The following is a 6,863-nucleotide window of genomic DNA, read 5'->3' as shown; positions in this document are numbered from 1 at the left end:
ATACATAGTGCTATAAACAGCTATTGAGATAGTATTCTCAATTAAAAGGATTAGGAATTTGGACCCAAAACAGTATTCTTACGTCATGACTTAACAAGCGAGTTGACTGATTGATTGATTTTAAGGTACCTTTATTGTCATAAAGGGAAATGAATGGGTTAATCCAATAATCTCCACAGATCATGATAACACTTTGAGTTTAAGCTCTCTTGACCATTTAACCTTGTTATAAAAGTTTTGTGGTCACATCATCTGGATGAGGAAACAGCTGTGACTCACGTTGAGGGACGAGGAGGACAATTTTCTGCTTTACTGCCCCTGACTATCCGCTAGCAATGAATAATTCTGCTGATGTCAAACCCTCAAATAGATTAGAGGGGAAATTAAGTAGAAACTGTCGATTCTATTCATTTTCAATCTTTATTGTTTCAGCCTATTCAGTGTGATGGAATAGTGTGGTGGTGTAGTGTGTGGGTTCATCATGCCCACATTATCATCTCTGTTTCTGGCAAGCTGATGCCTATACAGGGGAACATGTAGGAGACAAAAGGGTTAGATGTCAAATTGAAAAATTTCGCTAAAGTTATTTCTTAAAGTTATAAGTAAATATAATACTTGATTCAAAAGTCCTATTAAAATAAAGTACCATTAAAGTAAAGTATGTTTGCCATAGTTTTTGAGTAAAAAGGGTTAAAAACACAAAATAATAAAAACATACTGCGATACATTTTGACAAGAAGCAGCTATATAATGAAGGTATATTTTACATGAAAGGTTGAAAAATTTAATTTTTCATTAATTCATATTTAAATTTTTTGAGTGGTCACATGTTTTAGTTATGTTTACAATTTTGCCAAAAAAAGTTGATTTAATATTTTTGCACATTACCTTTTACATGTTAGCTTTTCTAAAATAATGAAAACTTTGCTGTAAGTTTAGCAATTTGATGATTTGTTAATTTAATGGACAAATTACACATATTGTGTGACTTGTTAGGAATTTGTGTTGATAATCCAATAATAGAGATGCCGTGAAGCAGAATGAATTAAGAAATATCTTTTAATGAACACCAGGAATGAAAGAAAACTACAAAAATGAATGTAACAAACACAAGACCCAGAGGAGAACTGAAGGCTTAAATACACTGGAGGAAGGCAATCAACAGGGAACAGGTAAGAACTAATGAGAAACAAAGACAACTAATGAATGACATGGGCTGTGTTCTAAATCACCCCCCTAATACCCTCATTTACTATTCCCTATAGGAATAGTCCACTAATACTCCACTAGTGCACTTTAAGGACTAAATGAAAATGTAGTTGCACAATAGTTGGTGCTTGCTGTTTAATATTCATTTGAAACTTAGCTCTTGAACTCTGTCATGGAAACTATAGCATGTATAGATCTTAAATAAACTATTTAATAATCAGTTACAAAGGAATTTATACGATATTTCGCTGTAGCACGGTTTGGAAAATGGATGGATGGATGATTCACCTGCGGGCACCATTTTCTGGCGAGAAGCGGGAATTCATTCGACTTTACCCTCACAGTGCATTATGGGTATTCTCTAATGGTTGAGCGTATACGATAACGTCTGCTATGGTTTCGGACACCACTACAAATGGCTGTCCCCTCAAACAGTGCCCTATTTAAGGATATAGGGGGCGATTTCGGACACAGCCTACTCAAATGGTGACAATGAAAATTATGACTAGGAAGAAACTTGGCATTGCTAATGTGTAAACATTGTGCACTGTGGCGTCTGGATGAAATCATGATGACTTGTTCATTCTAAGCTTCAGAAAGCTTTTAACCTCTTGGACTCATTCTTGTAAATCATAGGCCTAGCGCAGATGAGTCTGGATCAAATTGCCCCATTGTCACTTAAGTGGCATGGCAGAGGTTAAACAGAAACACCTCCAAACTCCGTCTTGAGCTTCAAAAAGATATGAAAGCTGTAGCGTAAGTTCTGCCGGGAAAACTTAATTGTGACGTCACTTATTACCTTCTCATCCATCCAATCATGTTCTAATACTTGTTGTATAAAAGATCGGTACTTACAAGTCTGAGTTCACAGATGCTGACGCCTACATTCACCTCCATCCTCACCACCAGGATGGTCTCTTCCCCTCCATCCTCCCCGCCACCACCAGGATGGCCCTTCCCATGCATCCCAGGGGGTCGGGTTCCCATCCCAGAAGGGAAGCCTTCGTCTTCAGGCAGGAAATGCAGATTCCGTACCCTCGGGTTGCGAGTTACGGATGGGGCCTACGCCAAAAAACTTTATATCATAATATTGCTTGCTGGGCTGTTAATAAATGTAAACTTATTAATGTATTTTGCATCCCAAGTCTTTCTGGTAGAACTTTATCAACTCAACTCCCCTCCCGCCGCAGGCACTGAGGCCAGGTGGCATGGATAGACATGCACCAATATACATGCACAAACATTCTTACACAAACTCATAATATAAGTCATTCCAAAATGCATATAATATTCCTGTGTGTATGTATGTTTCCCACCTCATTTATGACTTTCTAGTTGTGTTAGTTGAACTCTAAGGGCTTATATTCAAGTGTAAGAATGTATCTCTACTTTTGTATCTCCAGCCATAGTAGGTTACGATAAAATGTATTAAACTATGTTTGCCATCCTTTGGAGTAAAAATTATCAATTCTGACACCATCATAAAACATGCAAATCAGGCTGTCAAAAGGAGGCAAAGAAACACTCTCCCGCTAAAAGTTAGACAACAACTATTGGTCAGGTCACCCAAAATATGTGTGGACTAAGTTTTCCCTTAAAGGACGATGACGATGGCTCATCACTAACTTAGTTTTATGTTCTTAGTCTTATTCTGTACTGTAATCTCTCGTTCTTTTGTGTTTTATTCTTAGTCTCGTGCTCATTCATTTCTGTCTCCGGGTGAAACAGACTTACCCTGATTTTCTGGCTACTTTGCTTTCAAGTAAATCTTTTAAACTTCCCGCGAACGACGCGCTCTCCGGAAGAACCGAAAGAACGCTTCAAACTCACGGATTAACCGAGGAGCTACACACACACACACACACACACACACGCATTCTTGCTCAGCACCAAAGTCTCTTAAATGTGTGATCTTAAGCTACAAGCTTTTATATTGTTGAGTACTGAAATCAGTACTATAGTAATCTGATAGAACAGAATAGTTATTCTTCATGACCGGAAGAATAACCTTTCTTGAGAGTTGATAAGAAGAAGAATCTTCCTTGAGAGTTGATAAGAAAATCGTACTGTCGGTTCGGTGGAGAAACAGATTATTTGATGTGAAATTAATTCCATTTTTCATAAGCTGAACTCAAAGATCTAAGACTTTTTATATGTACACAAAAGGCCTATTTCTCTCAAATATTGTTCACAAATCTGTCTAAATCTGTGTTAGTGAGCACTTTTCCTTTGCCGAGATAATCCATCCACGTCACAGGTGTGGCAAATCAAGATGCTGATTAGACAGCATGATTATTGCACAGGTGTGCCTTAGGCTGGCCACAATAAAAGGCCACTCTAAAATGTGCAGTTCTCTTACGAGAGTACTCTCGTGTTGCATAAGCTAGCTTACGCTACGGGAAAAACCCTTTTCTCGAGAATACTGAAGCCAAAAATTATCATTAATTTTGCATTAATTTAAAACGCATTGCTGCATAAGCAGACCTAGGCAGAGCGACTTGCGCGCCTATTGGTTGCTCAGCAGCAACTGCTGCAACCTATCCAGGGCCTGCTCGTGACGAAGCACCAATGAGGGCGCGGGCGCCCGTGCGCGTCACGTCCCGCCAGAAGACGTGGCTACAGGCTATAAAAGCAGGCCCGTGAGGTTGTTCTCTGATTTTTCAACTCTTCAGCGAAGTGGACACTCACCTCGCTGTTCTCCGGAGAAGCTGCGCCGTCGAAGAGCCTTCAGCGGGACGAGCTTCAAGCCGGCCATCTCGCCGCTTCCTCTGCCGTTCCTGCTGCGCTATCCGGCGCCAATATCCTTTTCATTCGCGTGTTACGTTACACACGCTTGCACCTAAAAGAGCGAGGCGTTGTTTCAAATGCCTCTTTTCAAGAAGTGCGGCTCTTGCCGAGCCGATCTCAGCGACGGGGACCGCCACATTCTGTGCTTTTCCTGCCTGGGACACACTCACGCGGACCACGCGCTTTCCCTGGGCGGCTGCCCGGAATGTGAGGCGATGTCTATGGCGACCCTGCGGGCTCGCCTAGCATCTTTCAGCGTGGATCCCGCCCCTCCGCTTCTCTCCTCTGGGCCGCGCCGTAAAAAGCGGCGTTCACAGAGAACGCCGGAGGCATCTGCCGCGAGCGCTTGCATGCCGGATCTTTCCCCGTGTGCTCCCTGAATCCCCCACCTCTATCACGGCCGGCCAGCCGCCCGCTGTGCATATCGAGTCAGGGGGAGATGACGAAGAAGGGGACAGCTGCTCTATTCTGGCTTCTGACTGCGAAGAATGGTCGGGCTCCATTCCGGACCCCGCCCCTTCTCTTCAGGAATCGAGCGGTGTGCGGTCTACGTTCGACGCCGAGCTTCTTCGCCTGCTTACCAAGGCCGTGGAGGACCTCGGCCTCGATTGGTCGCTTCCTGACGAGCCTGCACCCAGCAGGCTGGACGGCTGCTTTCTGCCAGGCCGCCGCTCGACGCCTCACACCAGGCCTGCCCCCTTTCTTCCGGAGCTCCACGAGGAGCTCACTAAGAGCTGGAAGGTGCCATTTTCTGCCAGGCTGCGCTCTTCTGTCTCTTCGACGCTCTCTCTTGTAGACGGCGTGAAAGACAAAGGCTATCTCTGCATTCCTCCAGTCGAGGAACCCGTAGCCGCGCACCTCTGCCCGCCTTCCGCCGGATGGCAGTCTCACCCTTCACTGCCTTCCAAAGCCTGCAGGACTACTTCGGCTTTGATCGGTTGCGCCTACACCGCCGACGGTCAAGCCGCGTCTGCACTTCACACGATGGCCGTACTTCAGGTGTATCAGGCCGACCTTCTCCGTAAAATGGACGAGGCGGGCCCGAACCCTGAACATTTTTCTGACCTCAGGAGCGCGACCGACTTAGCGCTACGAGCCACCAAGTCCGCTGCTCAGGCCATCGGGAGGAATATGGCGTCTCTCACTGTCACTGAGAGGCACTTGTGGTTGACGCTGTCCGACATGAAGGAGTCCGACAGAGCCACTTACCTCGACGCGCCCGTGGCGCCATCCGGTCTCTTCGGCCCGGCTGTCAAGGGGTTTTCGCAGCGGTATTCTGAGGTACAGAAGACCTCCCAGGCTATGCGGCATTTCTTGCCGAAGCGCTCCAGTTCCACTATGGGCCGCTCTAAGCAGCCGTCCAATCGGAAGCCAGCGCCACAGCCTCCCCCGCCGTCAGCCTCACAGCGCCGTCAGCCGAGGGACTCCCAGCAGCGCTCACGCTCTTCCAGCCGCCACAGACCGCCTCCCCCTCGGGGACCCCGGTCCAAGATTGTGCTGAAGGCAGAGCCCTCAAAGTCTTCCTGACCGTGATAGAAAGACGAAGATGGTCGAGTCCCGCTGCGGCCGGACCGCCATCGAAAACAGCGCACCTCGCTCTCACAGTTCCCTCAGAGGAGGTGACTAGAGATGTGTATTTCACAGCCAACGAACCCGTTACACAACACGCTCGCCTGTACCCAAAGGCCGTTTTTACGGCCACCCAAACATATCACAGAAAGAGCATTCTGTCTGTTTATCCGGCTCACGCCGATGGTGTTATAAATGCAGGTCACGTGCCCACTCCACAGTGTTCGTGCCTACATACAAACACGGCCGGTTCAGTGATACCCCCTCATTCACGGCCCATATCCATAAACTCGGCTCACGCCGTGTGTGTTTCAAATGTGAAAGAGGTGCCCGCTGTACAGCGCTCATCCCTTTACACAAACACGGGCTGCTCTGTGATAAGCACTCATTCAGAGCCCCCGTTAATAAACACAAAATGTGTCCCGTGTGTAAATCACCCTCTACCAGACACGAGCTGTGTTATGTGTGTGCGAAGCGCGCGCACCTCCATGAGCGCTCTCTCAGGCGCTGTGAGATATATGCCACACACATACAGCGACAACAGCCTGTGCGTTATTCTCCCTCTAGCCTTTCACATAAAGGCATGGAGGGAGCTGCCGGGCGTGTCAGAATGGGTACTGAACACGGTAGAACGAGGTTATTCACTACAGTTCGCTCGCAGACCCCCTCGCTTCCGAGCCAGGGTCGAAACCACGGTGAACAGCGAAGTAGCACACCTACTTCGCGCCGAGATTGCGAAACTGTTAGAGAAACGAGCCGTAGAAACCGTCCCTCACACACTGAGCGAGTCAGGTTTTTACAGCAGATATTTCCTCGTTCCAAAGAAGGATGGTGGTCTCAGACCCATCCTAGATCTCAGACGGCTGAACAAAGCCCTTATGCAGAGATCGTTCAAAATGCTCACAACCAGTCAGATTCTCGCGCAAATTCGCCCGAGGGACTGGTTTATCTCTGTGGACCTGAAAGACGCATATTTTCAGATCCAAATAGCGCCCCATCACAGGCCTTTCATTGCGATTCGCCTTCGAGGGTCTGAGCTATCAGTATACCGTCCTGCCGTTCGGTCTGTCCTTAGCACCCCGTACATTCACGAAGTGCATGGATGCAGCGCTCGCTCCCCTGAGACAACGGGGAATGTGAATACTGAACTATCTGGACGACTGGTTTATTCTAGCCCAGTCAGAGTCAGAGTCAATAGCGCACAGAGCTCTATTACTCGACCATTTACGGGATTTGGGTCTCCAAATCAACTGGACCAAGAGTTCACTGTCTCCCAGCCAGAGAATCTCTTTTCTGGG

This window comes from Leuciscus leuciscus (genome assembly GCF_965113295.1).
Source record: "Leuciscus leuciscus genome assembly, chromosome: 6".
Taxonomy (NCBI): domain Eukaryota; kingdom Metazoa; phylum Chordata; class Actinopteri; order Cypriniformes; family Leuciscidae; genus Leuciscus; species Leuciscus leuciscus.
The sequence above is the reverse complement of the archived record's forward strand: the minus strand, read 5'-3'. Positions refer to the sequence as shown.